Genomic DNA, 17622 nt, shown 5'->3' with positions numbered 1-17622 from the left:
GAGGCATTTAAGACTGGGCTGAATGGTATACGCTCAGTTTTTCCACCTGTGTGTCGACGTGAAGGGTTTGGAAAATGTGAAGCGGATAAAAGGCTTGTTGCCAGAATATGATGTGATTAATATTGAGGACTCCGACCGAAAATGTATATTGACAAATAGGAAGCAGAGACTGCTTAGTTAAGAGCGAAGTTGGTGGAACGGTAGCATAACTGTCACTTGTAAGATTCCCCATGTGATACCAATGAGTGGATTGAACGTAGTTGTTATGAAATGATAATTAAATAGACACCCTAGCTGCAAGCAGGCGTTGATACACTTCATTGGGGACATGCTGAAAATGTGTGCCCCGACCGGGACTCGAACCCGGGATCTCCTGCTTACAAGGCAGACGCTCTATCCATCTGAGCCACCGCGGGCACAGAGGATAGGGCGTCTGCAGGGACTTATCCCTTGCACGCTCCCTGTGAGATCCACATTCCCAACATGTCCACAACACTACATTCGTAGTGCGCCTAATAGATGTTTGCCCATCATACTCATTACTCGTGGCAGATTAATGTACCAAGTCCCGTACGAGTTCGGGCATAGCGTGTGCGTTCGCACAAGAAGGTCAAAGGCCGGGAACCCATATTTGTATGTTAACATAAGGGACGATCAAAAAGCTTCCGTTCGAAGAACATACAGTCCAGAATCGGCGTGCAAATCAGGAAAAATCGCCGTGAGCACTGAAGTAATCATCCCATCGGCTTTGAAGACAAACGTTTGGTAAAACGCCGTGTTCTGCCGCGTGAGGAAGTCCGGAACGTCCTCCTGCACGTCCTCGTCCGACAGGAATCATCGACTCTTCGAGGCCTTTTTTAAGGAACTGAAGGCGTGATAACATCATGGGGAGAGGTCAGGACAATAGAGCGGGTTGTCGAATGTCTCCCATTTGAGATGGAGTAACTTCTGAGTTATAGAGGCGTGCGTTATGATGAAGCAGCAGCATCCTTTGGTGCACCATACCACAATGGTGGGTTTCGAGAGACATTCTTTACTCTCCAATGGATGTCTGCCAGAGATTGTTCTTCGGCGGCCAAGAAGAGAATTTCAGCACACTGGACCTGTTTGGACATACTTGGTAATAACGTCTCCATAGTTCACGTTTCCACATCTATCGCACACAATTCGGGAAGACCCGAATGCCACAGTAATTGCTTGCCTAGATATCGGTACTTATATACATGCATCGGAGATGTGTTACGTTGCATATACTTTGCGCGAACGGCGTCAAACGGAAACTTTTTTTATTGTCCCTGTATGTCATACAATAATTATGTTAACTATTACAGGAAGCAAATTGGGCTGCACGCAGCTGATAATACCTACACTTTAATGATTCATTAATTTAACCTACTGAATCAAACAAATAGCAATTATATTACAACTGCCCCAGGAGCTCTCCTTTATTTTCCAAATAACAGGCTCATTCACAGCCGTTCAACCGAATAACATATTCATGGGAGCCATGCATTAGCTAAATTCAAATAACGTAGTAGTAGTCCAGTAGGAAGATACCACACGGTGTCACGACAGTCCCTAAATCACTCTCATAGCCCACTGCCTCTATATTCCAAAAGAGCGATAAAGTAACCTCCGCATTACAAGTGGCACGGCTGACCAATATGGGCGCAGTTAACGCCAAAAGAAAACGAGTCTTTCACAGTACAGTACCTTTAATTCTCTGCTCCTGAATACACAACGTTCCCCACATTTCTCAAACAAACGTCAAAGGCCGTGCTGCCCACTCTTGTGCTCTCCTGCACAAAATTCGTCACAGTGACAGAGAGCTTCAAGCCCCACCGTCCAACGGTATCGACCAGTGGCTTCCAAACCAGCTGCCCCTTCAGAATCCACCACCACTCTTTTCATGCGTGCCAGTACCGACACCCACTCGACTAATTCTCTACTTCCTTGCGCTCACCGCAATGTTAGGGCTCAGCGTACCGACCATTCTCAGTAGGAAGCCAAGTACAGACTTTCGTCAAACGATCGGCCGAGCAGAAGATTCAGTATATGTGGACGACCGGCAAAAAACTAATGGAGAAACATAATATTAATCACTACTCATCATTTTCAGCCTAGACATCTTCAGTCGTGAAGCGATTCAATAGAATTCATAAAGGAAATATTCTTAAGCATTTCACTGAACAGCGTTGTTTCAAATGGATTGATAAGGTGCAAAATCTAGTCAGCCAATATAATGACATAAAATGTAGAACAATAAATGAGTCAACAGCTGACGTGAAAGTAAACAACCTTTTGGCTACTATGTGTAATAAGATCAAGATGATACATGTACGAAAACCTAAATTCAGAGTCAGCGATTTGTTAAGATTAGTAAACAAAAGGCAATTTTTAAGAAGGGCTTCACCCCCAGCTGTTCTACTGATACATTCAATACTCTAACAGTTCAGAAGATCAACACAAGAGTGTAATTGCTGGAAAATTAGATGTCACGACCTGCAGCAGCAGGTTTCTGTGGCACAGAACTATGATAATCCAGACATAAATCCATAAATGTAGTTGAAAAAACCATATAAAGAAAAGAAAAAGTTCGTATAAAATTGTTGGATTATTCTGTGCGTGAGAAAGAGACTCAGTGCATGTGTGTTTGGTTTCCCTCCAACTTGTTTTGGCTTGCCTCCAGTCATCAATCTGCAACTTGAACCAGGGCAACGATACTGCCTACTGCTGGTCTGAGTATTGGCTCATTCCGACTGCAGTTACCAGGGCAGGGGTGCTACCTCCTGGCACAGTACTGGACTGAAATATGCATAGCTAGCAAGATTGCCGCCGAGCCATACTGAAGAAAGTGCCGACATCAGCGCATCTTGAGATGCCGTCCCGGGCTGGATTCACTGACCGACCACCACTGCCCGCCTGCTGTAGACACTGTATCTATGCCTGTTGAACTCATAAGTCAATAAAATATTCGTCACCACTGGCTGTCTACGTCTTCAGCATTTTCTCTCCACCTCCAATAGAGAATCAACTACACATACTTACAATTTGTGTCGCTAATGACCACTTCATCCCCCATACAATTAATGCTGTTTTTAGTGGCATGTTTATACTAGGCTCTGATTCGAGGAGAGGGGAGAGAATAGGTATCGTAAGGGATGGGACATGATAATGTCATTGAAAGGGGACGTGGCTTTTCACGTGGTGATGATTACATCATTTACTTGCCCCTGGCATGCAGGCACCTACACTAGTCCGTGAACTTTACTTGGCCATTTAAGTGCAAAGTGCATCAGATTCCCAAAATATATGTTACTTTAAAGGTATTTTAAAATTTTGAGCAGCCACTGTAAGAGATAAACTTTCAGCAAAAGCTTGTTTTGCTTTTTTCGTATAATGGAAAAATGGATATTATTTGGTGGGGCAATGATTGTTAGTTTACAGGGTGACTACTTATTAACCCTGGGGGGGACAATGATGGCCAGTTTACAGGTGACTGCCATTACACCACATGTTAGTGACTGGAGAAATGATGGTCTGGTTACAAGGCGACTACCTTTATCCCATGTGCTTAAAATCCTTAAAAAACCATTGTCTGATTCAAAGTAGGACTTATCTTGGTGCTGTGTAATCCACAGTATGTCAGCGCTTGTATTTTCGCAATAATGAAATTTTCAGTAGGGTACATAATTTCCGAATATTAGGCGAAAACCCTAAAAAAGTACTAAAATGTCTTTGTTATTTGGCCACAAAAAGTTGTCCCGAGGGTTTTGAAGGTCGACATACAACTATATGCACGAGATAAAAAAATAAAATCTTTTACCTCGTTTATGGAAGCAAAAAACACCCCTTTACTGGATTATACTACTACCCGCAATTCAGTAGCTCTATGCGATCTAATCATAAATGAGTGGTCTCACCTGGATATGGCATATTAGAAGAAACTTGTATACTCTCTTCCTCGCAGAATTAAAACACTTATCAAAGCTAGGGGTTGTATTAGCGTCATTTCTCCTGGGAGTGAAAAATATTTCGTCCAGTGTGCCTGTTACCAAAATTAATTTTATGTCATGTGAATTACCTCGAAGAAAACGATTTGTCTACAAGTAGCCAGGAGGTATTCAGAAAATGTCGATCTTTGTGAAACACATCTAGCCATCTATTCTCACCGTAAATGAGTGTCATCGGCGTGGGTTGTCAAACTAATTCTACATTTTTAGATTTCCAAAAGGCTTCTGACACCGCTTCTCACAAGCGAGAAGGTGCTTGCTTGCCTATGGAGTATCGTCCCAGCTGTGCGAATGGAATCGCGAGTTCCTGTCAGAAAGGTCACAGTTCATAGTATTTGGCGGAAAGTCATCGAGTAAAACAGAAGTAGTATCTGACCTTCCCAAGAAAGCGGTATATGCCCTCCGTTGTTCGTGATCTACGTAAACGACGTAGGAGACAATCTGATCGGCGCTCTTAGACTGTTTGCAGATGATGCTGTGATTTACCGTCTTGTAAAGTCATCAGATGATCGAAATACATTGCCAAATGTTTTAGCCAAGATATCTGTATGATATGGACCATGGATCTTGTCGCTGGTGGGGAGGCTTGCGTGCCTCAGCGATATAGATAGCCGCACCCTCGGTGCAACCACAACGTAGGGGTATCTACTGAGAAGCCAGACAAATGTGTGGTTCCTGAAGAAGGGCAGCAGGTTTTTCAGTAGTTGCAGGGGCAACAGTCTGGATGACTGACTGATCTAGCCTTGTAACATTAACCAAAACACCCTAATTGTGCTGCTACTGCGAACAGCTGAAAGCAAGGGGAAACTACAGCCATAATTTTTCTCGAGGGCATGCAGTTTTATTGTATGATTAAATGATAATTTCGTCTTCTTGGGTAAAATATTCCGGAGGTAAAATAGTCCCACATTCGGATCTCCGGGCGGGGACTACTCAGGAAGACGTCGTTATCGGGAGAAACAAAACTGGCGTTCTCGGAGCGTGGAATGTCAGATAGACGACGCGCTAAACGGAAGGGGCTGCTCGCTAAATTCTGAATTCCGATCTTCGCAGAGGATGTAGATCATATATTACTACCACCAACTTTCAAATCGCGCAATGATCATCATTCAAAGATAAGGAAAATTAGAGCTCTTACTGAGGCGTTCAGACAGTCGTTTTCCCTCGTGCGATCCGCGAATGGAACAGAGGTTGGGAAATATGACTTTGACGCGATTTGTGCCCTCCGCCAGACACCGCTTGGTGGCTAGCGGAGTATATATGTAGATGTAGATACCTTAATAGGGCAGGTAGGTTAGAAAATTTAAAAATGGAAATGGATAGGTTAGAGTTAAATATAGTGGGAATTAGTGAAGTTCGGTGGCAGGGGAACAAGACACCTGGACAGGTCAATACGGGGTTATAAATACAAAACCAAATGGGCAGAATGCAGGAGTAGGTTTAATAATGAATAAAAATAGGAGCGCTGGTAAGCTACTACGAACAGCATAGTGAACGCATTGTTGTAGCCAAGATAGATACGAAACCCACGCCTACCACAGTAATCCAAGTTTAAATGCCAATTAGCTCCACAGATGACGAAGAGATTGAAGAAATGTATGATGAGATAAAAGAAATTATTCAGATAGTGAAGGGAGACGAAAATTAAATAGTCATCTGAGACTGTAATTTGATAGTAGGAAAAGGAAGAGAAGGCAAATATGGAATGGGGGTAAGGAATGAAAGAGGAAGCCGCCTGGTGGAATTTTGCACAGAGCATAACTTAATCATAGGTAACACTTGGTTAAAGAATCATGAAAAAACATTGTATACGTGGAAGAGGCCTGGAGACACTGGAAGGTTTCAGATAGACTATATATAGATTTAGGAACCAGGTTTTAGATTTAAAGGGGTAGATGAGGACTCTGGTTATGAACTGTAGATTAAAACAGAAGAAACTGCAAAAATGTGGGAATTTAAGGAGATGGGACCTGGATAAATTGAAAGAACCAGAGGTTCCAGAGAGTATCAGAGAGAGCATTATGGAACAATTGACAAGAATGGGGGAAAGAAATACAGTAGAAGAAGAATGGGTGGATTTGAGGGATGAAATAGTGAAGGCAGCAGAGGATCAAGTAGGGAAAAAGACGAGGGCTAGTAGAAATCCCTGGGTAACAGAAGAGATATTGAATTTAATTGATGAAAGGAGTTAATACAAAAATGCAGTACTTGAAGTAGGCAAAAAGGAATACAGACGTCTCATTTCTGAGATCGACAGGAAGAGCAAAATGCCTAAGTAAGGATGGCTAGAGGACAAATGTAAGGACGTAGAGGCCCACATCACTAGGGGTAAGATAGGTAGTGCTTACAGGAAAATTAAAGAGACCTTTGCAGAAAAGAGAACCGCTAGTATGAATATCAAGAGTTCGGATGGAAATCCAGTTCTAAGCAAAGAAAGGAAAGCAGAAAGGTGGAAGGAGTATACAGAGTGTCTGTACAAGAGCCATGTACTTGATAGCAATATTATGGAAAGGAAAGAGGACATAGATGAAGATGAAATGGGTGATAAGATACTGCATGAAAAGTTTGACAGAGCACTGAAAGACCTAAGTCGAAACAAGGCCCCGGGAGTAGACAACATTCCATTAGAACTAATGACTGCCTTGGGAGAGTCAGCCCTGACCCAACTCTACCATCAGGTGAGCAAGATGTATGAGACAGGTGAAATACCCACAGACGTCAAGAAGAATATAATAATTCCAATAAAAAAAACCGGTGTGGGCAGGTGTGAAAATTACAGAACTATCAGTTTAATAAATCACGGCTGCAAAATACTTACACGAATTATTCACAGACGAATGGAGAAACTGGAAGAAGCCGACCTCGGGGAAGATCAGTTTGGATTCCGTAGAAATGTTTGAACACGTGAGGCAATACTGGCCCTACGACTTATCTTAGAAAATAGATTAAGGAAAGGCAAACCTACATCTCTAGCATTTGTAGACTTAGAGAAAGCTTTTGACAATGTGGACTGGATTAGTCTCTTTCAAATTCTACAGGTGGCAGGGGTCAAATACAGGGAGCGAAAGACTATTTACAATTTTTACAGAAACCAGATGGCAGTTATAAAGAGTCGAGGGGTGTGAAAGGGAATCAAAAGAAAAATTCGGAGTAGGAATTAAAATCCATGGAGAAGAAATAAAAACTTTGAGGTTTGCCGATGACATTGTAATTCTGTCAGAGACAGCAAAGGACTTGGAAGAGCAGTTGAACGGAATGGATAGTGTCTTGAGAGGGGGATATAAGGTGAACATCGACAAAAGCAAAACGAGGATAATGGAATGTAGTCGAATTAAATCAGGTGACGCTGAGAGAATTAGATTAGGAAATGAGACACTTAAAGTAGTAAAGGGGTTTTTCTATTTGGGGAGCAAAATAACTGATGATGGTCGAATTAGAGAGGATATAAGATGTAGACTGGCAATGGCAAGGAAAGCGTTTCTGAAGAAGAGAAATTTGTTAACAACGAGTATAGATGTAAGTGTCGGGAAGACGTTTCTGAAAGTATTTGTATGGATTGTAGCCACGTATGGAAGTGAAACATGGACGATTAATAGTTTAGACAAGAAGAGAATAGAGGCTTTTGAAATGTGGTGCTACAGAAGAATGCTGAAGATTAGATGGGTAGATCACATAACTAATGAATTGGGGAGAAGAGAAGTTTTGACTAGAAGAAGGGATCGGTTGGTAGGACATGTTCTGAGGCATCAAGGGATCACCAATTTAGTATTGGAGGGCAGCGTGGAGGGTAAAAATCGTAGAGGGAGACCAAGAGATGAATACACCAAGCAGATTCAGAACGATGCAGGTTGCAGTAGGTACTGGGAGATGAAGAAGCTTGCACAGGATAGAGTAGCATGGAGAGCTGCATCAAACCAGTCTCTGGACTGAAGACTACAACAACAACATCTGTATGATACGAATAGTGGTAGTTGACTCTAACCAATCAGAAAGGTAGGTCATCCACATGAGTACTAAGAGAAGTCCCATAAATGTTAGGTTACACGGTAAATCACAGAAATCTATGGCTGTAAATTCAACTAAATACTTAGGGATTACAATTACGATTAACCAAAACTGGAACGATCATATAGATAATATTGCGGGTAAAGAAAACCACAGACCGCGATTTATTAGCAGAACACTTAGAAACTGCAACACATCTACTAAAGTGAATGCTTACACCACGCTTGGCCGCTCTCTTCTGGAATACTGCAGATCAGTGTGGGATCCGTATCAGATGGGACTGACAAAGGACATCGAAAAACTTCAAAGAAGGACAGGTCGTTTTGTACTATCACGAAATAGGGGAACGAGTGCCACGGACATTATACGCGAATTGGGACGGCAATCTTTAAAACGAAGGCGTTTTTCCTTGCGGTAGTGTCTTGTCGTAAAATTTGAATCACCAACTTTCTCCCTCAGTTGCGAAAACATTTTGTTGGCGCACAGTCAAATAGGGAGAAATGATTATCATTGTTACGGCGCAAAGTCAAGCGCCGGCACGCCAATCGGGAACGAGAGAGCAGAGAGGGCTGTGAAGAAGACGTCAGACAATCGCACGCTGACCGACCCCTCTCGAGGTCGACAACGCGACATCGGTGGCCTTTATGCGAAGAGAACGTAATCGCCACGTCCGACCGGCCACGGCCCAGTTCCGCAGCAGCGTCAGGACTGGCAACTAGGACAGAAATGTCAAAGCTCATTACTTTCCTCGACATTCTATGTGGCAAAAACTTGGAATTGTATGTGCTGAAGAGATTTCTTATTTGTCTATCGTACTTTGCTTGCGACACATACGTGTTTCTCAAAGTTAAGTATTGTCATTAACTTTTTGTAATAGAGCTCATTAATACGATTTGCTTGAATTGTTGTCTAGCGATCTGAGAAACAGGTTTCCTAGACACCCCACAAATCGATGACTAGGCAGGATTCAACAATCATCATAAAATAAGAGAATTCAGTGTTCACACAGAAAGATTTAAATACTCGCATTTCCCTCGCGTTGTTTGAGAATGGAACAGTAGAGAAATAGCTTGAATGTGGTTCGATGAGTCCTCTGCCAGACACTTAACTGTTATTGCAAAGTAATCAGGTAAATGTAGATGGTGCTGGTCTCAGTTGTAGATGATTTTTAACACAACTCTCGGGTTGTAGTGGGGCGCTCTGACTAAATTAGTTTTCTTCTGCCTTTATACAAAGCGCAAATGACAATATCCGACGCATTTGACTTAGATAGCAAAATTTCAAGATTTCGTCCTTCTTACGAATCCAAATATTTTAATAGTAGAGATGTGCTTCTACTGCCCTTAATAGATTTTGTTAGTAGCTGACCCGAATATAGTTTTACGTTCTTAATGGTAGATCTTTCGTTTCCAAAGGAGCTGAATGCAACAGGGAGATGACATTTTGCTGTAAATTATATATTAGTAGCAGGTACGACAATGCCGAAGAAACGACCGTTTGATTATTAACCACCTCTTCAGATGCCGCATCAGCCTTCGGAGCCCTGTATTTAACTTCTGAATCATTCAGCGATCACCTGCCCTCACACTGGCCTACCATGTCACTCATAGCACTCGACGCTTACGGAGTCGCTGTACATTCCCTCGAAAAGTTAAGACTGTGGTGTTTCCCTTTATTTAAAAAAAAAAACAACAAAAAAACCGGACAAGTGCAAGTAGCACTCGTGCTCTGGGGGTTCCGTACGATCTTAATTATGTGTATAGGTGACGAGCGAGTTTGTGACATAAATGGCCGTATCTTATCTTTTGATTGCGTTAGCTTAGCACCTTAAATTTTTTACACCGCCAAGGGACCGAGGCCCGTGGTATTTAACGTAAATTTCAACTTGGTAACTCTCCCAGTTCCTGATGAGAGGTTGTTTTAATAGACGGTCAGATGGATGGACAACAAACACTTAGTACAATGGTTCCGTTTTTTCGCTTGATGTGTGCAACCTTAAAAAGAGAAGGGTTTCATTAAAAGTTACTTGATAGCGTCCAAGCCATAACCAGCAGTTCAGCCTAAAAGGATGATCGTTCTGTGATTTGACTAGAGCGAATCATCCCAATAATGTGTGCAAATAAAAGTCTCATACGAAAATTAAGTTACCACTCTAAAAGTCATAATTGGGATCCTAGACTGCAATAAAATTTTCTACCGCTAACAAAACAACTAAATTCAAAACTTCAAGTCATGCAATAAACAATTATAGCCCAACTCACGTTTTAAAAACTACGAACTACGCAAAAATTATTGGCATACAAATCGAGCACACCTTCCTGTCAGTTAATACTGTAAAATACACTGCAGATAACTAATTTAAACGCGTGAAGTGTTCTCTCTTTACAATTAATACAATTATTGAGACTGTGTCTCAAAGTACTAAACTTCCTAATAGCTTTGGTTCAGATGGCTCTGAGCACTATGCGACTTAACTTCTGAGGTCATTAGTCGCCTAGAACTTAGAACTAATTAAACCTAACTAACATAAGAACATCACACACATCCATGCCCGAGGCAGGATTCGAACCTGCGACCGTAGCGGTCGCTCGGTTCCAGACTGTAGCGCCTAGAACCGCACGGCCACTCCGGCCGGCAATAGCTTTGGAAAACTCAGTGATAACTGCAATAGCCCTGATCCGGCACAATTACGATGGCTATTATTTTTTCAGTCTCCGGTCGATCATGAAAGTTCACTTGCAGCAAAACGGTTCAAATAACTCTGAGCACTATGGGACTCAACTTCTGAGGTTATTAGTCCCCTAGAACTTAGAACTAGTTAAATCTAACTAACCTAAGGACATCACACACATCCATGCCCGAGGCAGGATTCGAACCTGCGACCGTAGCGGTTTCGCGGTTCCAGACTGCAGCGCCTAGAACCGCACGGCCACTTCGGCCGGCATTTGCAGCATTTAGCTAGACCTTCTGTCTACTTCTCTAGACAGTCGCTGCTTCGACTTGGACATTTGTCTTAGGGTGCTATCAACTTTCGAATATCTTCGTCACAGAAGGCAGCCGCCTGTGATTTCCACAGGTTTCCTACGCTCGCCAGCAGCTCGTTGTCTGTGCCACAATTCTGTCCTCATAGCCGATAGTTCATGTGAGCGAAGAGAGGAAAATCGTACGGAGCCAAGTCTGGACTGTATGGCAGGTGATCAAACACTTCTCATCGGAAACGCTGAAGGAGCGTCTTCGTAGCAACAGCAGTGCGCGGCTGAGAATTGCCATGAAGAATGAAACGCGTGTCTGTTTTGTTACGTGAGCTGCATGAAATCAGGCCGAACCTCTCAACATGAAGAAATCAAATGACAGCACGCACTTCACACTTAATGGTAGACACTGTTATTGTAGGCATCTTTACATGCTCACTGTGCACTCAGAACTAAAAAATGTGAGTTGACGCGATAAACGGGTATACACTGAGGTGAAAAAATTCGTGGGATACCTCCCAATATCCAGTCGGACTTCCCTTTGTACTGCGTAGTGCAGCTTGTTGACGTGGCGTGGACTCAAGAAATTGTGGAAGTCCCCTGCAGAAATATTGAGCCATGCTGCCTCTACAGCAGTCCATAATTGCGAAAGTGTTGCTTGTACAGGATTTTGTGCTTGAACTGACCTCTCAATTACGTGCCATAAATGTTCGATGAGATTCATGCCGGGCGATCTGGGTGGCCAAATCATTCGCTCAATTAGTCCAGAATTTTCTTCAAACCAATCACGAATAATTGTGGCCCGATGACAGGCGCATTGTCATCCATAAAAATCCCTTCGTTGTTAGGGAACATGAAGTCCATGAATGGCTGCAAATAGTCTCCAAGTAGCAAATTACCTTTTCCAGTAAATGATCGGTTCATTTGGACCCGAGCTACCCACTCCATTCCATGCAAACACAGCCCACACCATTATGTATTCTGGAGCCACCACCAGCTTGCTTGTTGACAATATGGGTCCATGGCGTCGTGGAGTCTGTGCCACACTCTAACCCTACCGTCAGCTCTTACCAAAACGAAACTCATCTGACCAGGCCACGGTTTTCCAGTAGTCTAGGTCCCAACCGATGTGGTTGGCCCGTTAACGCCAAATTTCATAACGGATATGTTCGTCGTAAGTCCCACATTGATTTCTGCGGTTGTTCCAATCGGTGTTGGGCGTCTCTTAGCACTGATAACTCTGCGCAAACACTGCTGCTCTCGGTCGTTAAGCGAAGGCCTTCGACCACTGCGTTATCCATTGTGAAAGGTAATGCCCGAAATTTGGTATTCTCGGCACACTCTTGACGCTGTGAATCTCGGAATATTGAATTCCCTAACGATTTCCGACATGGAATGTCCCATACGTCTAACTCCAACTACCATTCCGCGTTCAAAGTCTCTTAATTTCCGTCGTGCAGCCATAATGACGCCGAAAACCTTTTTCATGAATCACGTGAATAGAAATGACAGCTCCACCAATGCACTGCCCTTTTATTCCTTATGTAGGCAATACTACCGCCGTCTTTATATGTGCATATCGCTATCCTATGGCTCTTGTCACTTCACACAGCCTAACACATATGCGCAAAACTTTGCCGCATTCTCGCTGTGATGTTAATTTCGTGACCGATCGGGGAGTGAAACAAAAGCCCTCACATAAACACGTAAGCGCAGTGTGAACACGAGGCAACGACTGACTGTATTACAATTTGGTATTTGACTCGATCCTTGAGAAAACAGTGCCTGGTTGTGGATATTGTGCTTACTGTTCTCAGGCCATTGTTCACACCTCCGCAGCATTCACAACAGTCTTCCCTGAACGCGAAGCTGGTTGGCAACTTTAGCGTTCTTTGCAATATACATGCAACAGATTTTTTTCAGAACGTTTAATTAAAAATTCTTATAACCCTTGCCTCTCTTTTCCCCACCACTCACCAGTCGTTTAAGATTCATTAACTATGTTTATGAACATTAATATTTTTGAGAGGATAAAAAAAATTATATTACTCTACCGTTTCAAGGTAGACACTTTTCAGAACTTCATTTTGGGGCAGCTACGAGCACCAGAATGGCTTTGCTAAAAACAAAGTTTCACTATATAAAGCTGGGAATTGTAAAGAGACCCAAACTACCAACAAATTTCCAAATTACATATAATTAATTTCCATAATTTTATCCATTCCGAAACTCGAATAGTAACTACTTCGATATTTATGACAGATCAACCTTCCACCAATATGGAAACTACTGAGCAAGAGGTCGCAGTGGCTGTCGCAGTACACTCGTGTTCTAACGGACGGACGGCCGCTGTGATTGAGCGGTTCTAGGCGCTTCAGTCCAGAAGCGCACTGCTACTACGGTCGCAGGTTCGAATCCTGCCTCGGGCATGGATGTGTGTTATGTCCTTAGGTTAGTTAGGTTTAAGTAGTTCTAAGTTCTAGGGGACTGATGACCTCAGAAGTTAAGTCCCATAGTGCCCAGAACCACTTGAACCATTTTTTTCTAGCGGACCGCGATTAAGTTTCTCATGTGGCCATTCAGATTTATATTATTCCTGGTTTCCCAGAAAGGCCTACGGTAAATTCTGTAATGGTTTCTTTTGGAAAGGACATGGTCGGTTTCCTTACACATACTTTCCTCTAACCGAGCTCGTACTCCGTCTCTAATATCGTCGTCCTCTTTTGGACATTAAACACTAATTTTATTCCCTTCTACAGAAAGAACATTTAATATCTACCCTTGCCCCAGTCATATATCCCCATCTTGCTTCCGATATATTTTTCGTTTCATATTAAGCTCACAGAGGTAGTGGTTACCATTTGTTAATAAACGTCCCATTTTTTTTGAAACTCGAAAACGTTGGGTATTACAGTGATTTCTTCATCCGTTCTCTCAGATTCAGTATCACCAATCAGACGGCTAGCGAAGCTTTAGACGTGAGCGTGAAGAATATTTATAGAAAATTCTTTGCGCTTGAGTGAATATATGAAGGTTGGAATTCTAATCGTGGTACCTATTTATTTACAACTTATACAAAATCAGTGCGCGTTTCAAAGTTTTACTGTCGTTCAGAGGTGTCACTAGCATCGTGTATAATCGCTGCCGGCCGTGAGCAAGTCATAGGATACCCTCTGTAGCGTCAGTTCTGTTGATAGTCCGAGTGGAGTGGACTACTGCCCGTCGCATATCTATGACAGTTTAGAAAAGAACGTCATTAAGTGCTTCCTTCATCTTAGGGATCAAGTTGAAATCACAAAGGCTTAAGTCCGGGGAGTGTGGTGGGTGGTACAGCATTTCCCAACACCGTCGATCGAACAAATCAAGAACCACTTGCGCCATTTGCGTCCGAACATTGTCCTGCGAAATGATGGACGAGTCCTGCAGAAAGTGTCACTATGTCCTCCTCTAAGCTGGTCGCAGTGGCGCTTGCATCTTCAAGTTGATTCCTAAATTTAAGAAATCACTTAATGGCATTCGCTTCAGAAATATTGCACAAATTCGTCGAACAAATGACCACTTCACTCTCACTTCACAACTGTCGCTGTTAAGGGTTTCCTGCGACTTGCACATAGCTGGCAACGGTTATACACAATTCTGGCGAGTATTTTGAAGGACACCAAAACTTTGAAACATCTATCTATTTCGTATAAATTGTAAATAAATAGTTGCCTCTACTAAAGTTGCAATCCTGTCGTACATTAGTTCTCTCGAAGGTAGAGTTGCAACAAGGCGAAGTGGTCCATCCGCCGTAAGGGCTGGCGAATCACGCAATGCTTCTTTGTTGCAATAAGAAACGTAGGCGTACGTAGTGTTTTATCCAGCACCATACTTTTAGTTCAGATGTTTAACATGGTAAATCCATGCAGATTCCTCTCCCAGCTCATTGACTTTTCGTAGTTACATATGCGAAAGGTAACCAGTAGTCAAAAAAGTTCTAATTTCATCTCGGTAAACTAAAAGTGCCACTATGAAACTTGGAAAGTCTCTTTAGAATAGTTTCATAATACGTGTTACCAATCTTCTTCTGTTCCAGTCTCATTCTCTGCGTTACTTGTCGGCAGTGAACTTCTCCAAACACGCCCAGAAGAACTGAGCACTGGTACTGACATAAATTCAATAATTATCTGGCGTTTAGATGCAAGAAATTTGTGTTCTACTTCAGAATTTTTATATACTATGTAATTCTATTGCGAATATAAGCAGACAGAAGTGACAAATGAAAATTTGTACCAAGGTTGGGATTCGAACCCAGATCTCCTGCTCGCTAGGCAGGTGCGCTAAACACTACGCAACCCTGGAACAGTGACTTTGCACAAATGCACGGATTACCCTAGCACGCTTCCCTCCTAAATTCCAATTCCCATTCACGCCTCAACTCACATGGTATTCCTCACCCCTAAACTCGAACAGCGTTGCAGAGACTCTCCAACTGTATCGGAATAGCACCTCAACATCGATGGAAACGGGGAATCCCGCCTGAAACCCATGCGTAGATGTTTTAGCCAAATGAAATTACATGGCAGTTTTGCAAAGCCGCTGTGCCAGGGTGATGTAGTGGTTAACGCATCTGCCTAGTTAGCATGAAGCCCAAGCTCGAATCTCGGCCTTGGTACAAATTTTTATTTATCACTTCAGTCTGCAGACGTACATAAATGGTGTTTGAGATCTGAAAAGCTCTGGAACCACATTGTTTCATTTGAATAATTCAGTTGCTTGTCCTGTGTAATCCACATCCCTACTTATGTAATGGCATCATACACTACTGGTTACTAAAATTGCTACACCACGAAGATGACGTGCTACAGACGCGAAATTTAACCGGCAGAAAGAAGATGCTGTGACATGCAAATGATTAGCTTTTCAGAGCATTCACACAAGGTTGGCGCCGGTGGCGACATGAAGAAAGTTTCCGGCCGATTTCTCATACACAAACAGCAGTTGACCGGCGTTGCCTGGTGAAACGTTGTTGTGATGCCTCGTGTAAGGAGGACAAATGCGTACCATCACGTTTCCGACTTCGATAAAGGTCGGATTGTAGCCTATCGCGATTGCGGTTTATCGTATCGCGACATTGCTGCTCGTTGGTCGAGATCCAATGACTGTTAGCAGAATATGGAATAGGTGGGTTCAGGAGGGTAATACGGAACGCCATGCTGGATCCCAATGGCCAGGTATTACTAGCAGTCGCGATGAAAGGCATCTTATCCGGATGGCTGTAACGGATCGTGCAGCTACGTCTCGATAACCGAGTCAACAGATGGAGACGTTTGCAAGACAACAACCATCTGCACGAACAGTTCGACGACGTTTGCAGTAGGACGGACTATCAGCTCAGAGACCATGGCTGCGGTTACCCTTGACGCTACATCACAGACATGAGCGTTGCGATGGTGTACTCAGCGACGAACTTGGGTGCACGAATGCCAAAACGTCATTTTTTCTTATAAATCCAGGTTCTGTTCACAGCATCATGATGGATGCATCCGTGTTTGTCGACATCGCGGTGAACGCACATTGGAAACGTGTATTCGTCATCGCCATACTGGCGTATCACCCGGCGTGATGGTATGGGGTGCCATTGGTTACACGTCTCGGTCACCTCTTGTTCGCATTGACGGCACTTTGAACAGAGGGCGTTACATTTCAGATGTGGCTCTACCCTTCATTCGATCACTGCGAAACCCTACGTTTCAGCAGGATAATGCACGACCGTATGTTGCAGGTCATGTACGGGCCTCTCTGGATACAGAAAATTATTGACTGCTGCCCTGGCCAGCACATTCTCCAGATTTCTCACCAACTGAAAACGTCTGGCCATTGGTAGCCGAGCAACTGGCTCGTCACAATACGCCAGTCACTACTCTTGATGAACTGTGGTGTCGTGTTGAAGTTGCATGGGCAGGTGTACCTGTACACGCCATCGAAGCTCTGTTTGACTCAATGCCCAGGCGTATCAAGGCCGTTATTACGGCCAGAGGTGGTTGTTCTGGGTACTAATTTCTCAGGATCTATGCACCCAAATTGCGTGAAAATGTAATCACATGTCTGTTCTAGTATAATATATTTGTCCATTGAATACCCGTATGTTGTTGTTGTGGTCTTCAGTCCTGAGACTGGTTTGATGCAGCTCTCCATGCTACTCTATCCTGTGCAAGCTTCTTCATCTCCCAGTACCTACTGCAACCTACATCCTTCTGAATCTGCTTGGTGTATTCATCTCTTGGTCTCCCTCTACGATTTTTACCCTCCACGCTGCCCTCCAATACTAAATTGGTGATCCCTTGATGCCTCAGAACACGTCCTACCAACCGATCCCTTCTTCTAGTCAAGTTGTGCCACAAACTTCTCTTCTCCCCAATCCTATTCAACAACTCCTCATTAGTTATGTGATCTACCAAGTAATCTTCAGCATTCTTCTGTAGCACCACATTTCGAAAGCTTCTATTCTCATCTTGTCTAAACTATTTATCGTCCATGTTTCACTTCCATACGTGGCTACACTCCATACAAATACTTTGAGGAAAGACTTCCCGACACTTACATCTATACTCGATGTTAACAAATTTCTCTTCTTCAGAAACGCTTTCCTT

At 43.1% G+C, this 17622-nt stretch overlaps 1 non-coding gene across 1 annotated transcript; it reads right to left on the bottom strand.

The window, feature by feature from the left end:
- Positions 1–342: 342 nt before the first annotated feature.
- Positions 343–417, bottom strand: Trnat-ugu. The gene has a single exon. It is a non-coding gene; the product is annotated as a tRNA-Thr (tRNA).
- Between the last annotated feature and the right edge of the window lie 17205 nt (positions 418–17622).

This window comes from Schistocerca piceifrons, chromosome 1, assembly GCF_021461385.2.
Source record: "Schistocerca piceifrons isolate TAMUIC-IGC-003096 chromosome 1, iqSchPice1.1, whole genome shotgun sequence".
Lineage (NCBI taxonomy): Eukaryota > Metazoa > Arthropoda > Insecta > Orthoptera > Acrididae > Schistocerca > Schistocerca piceifrons.
The sequence above is the reverse complement of the archived record's forward strand: the minus strand, read 5'-3'. Positions and strand labels throughout refer to the sequence as shown.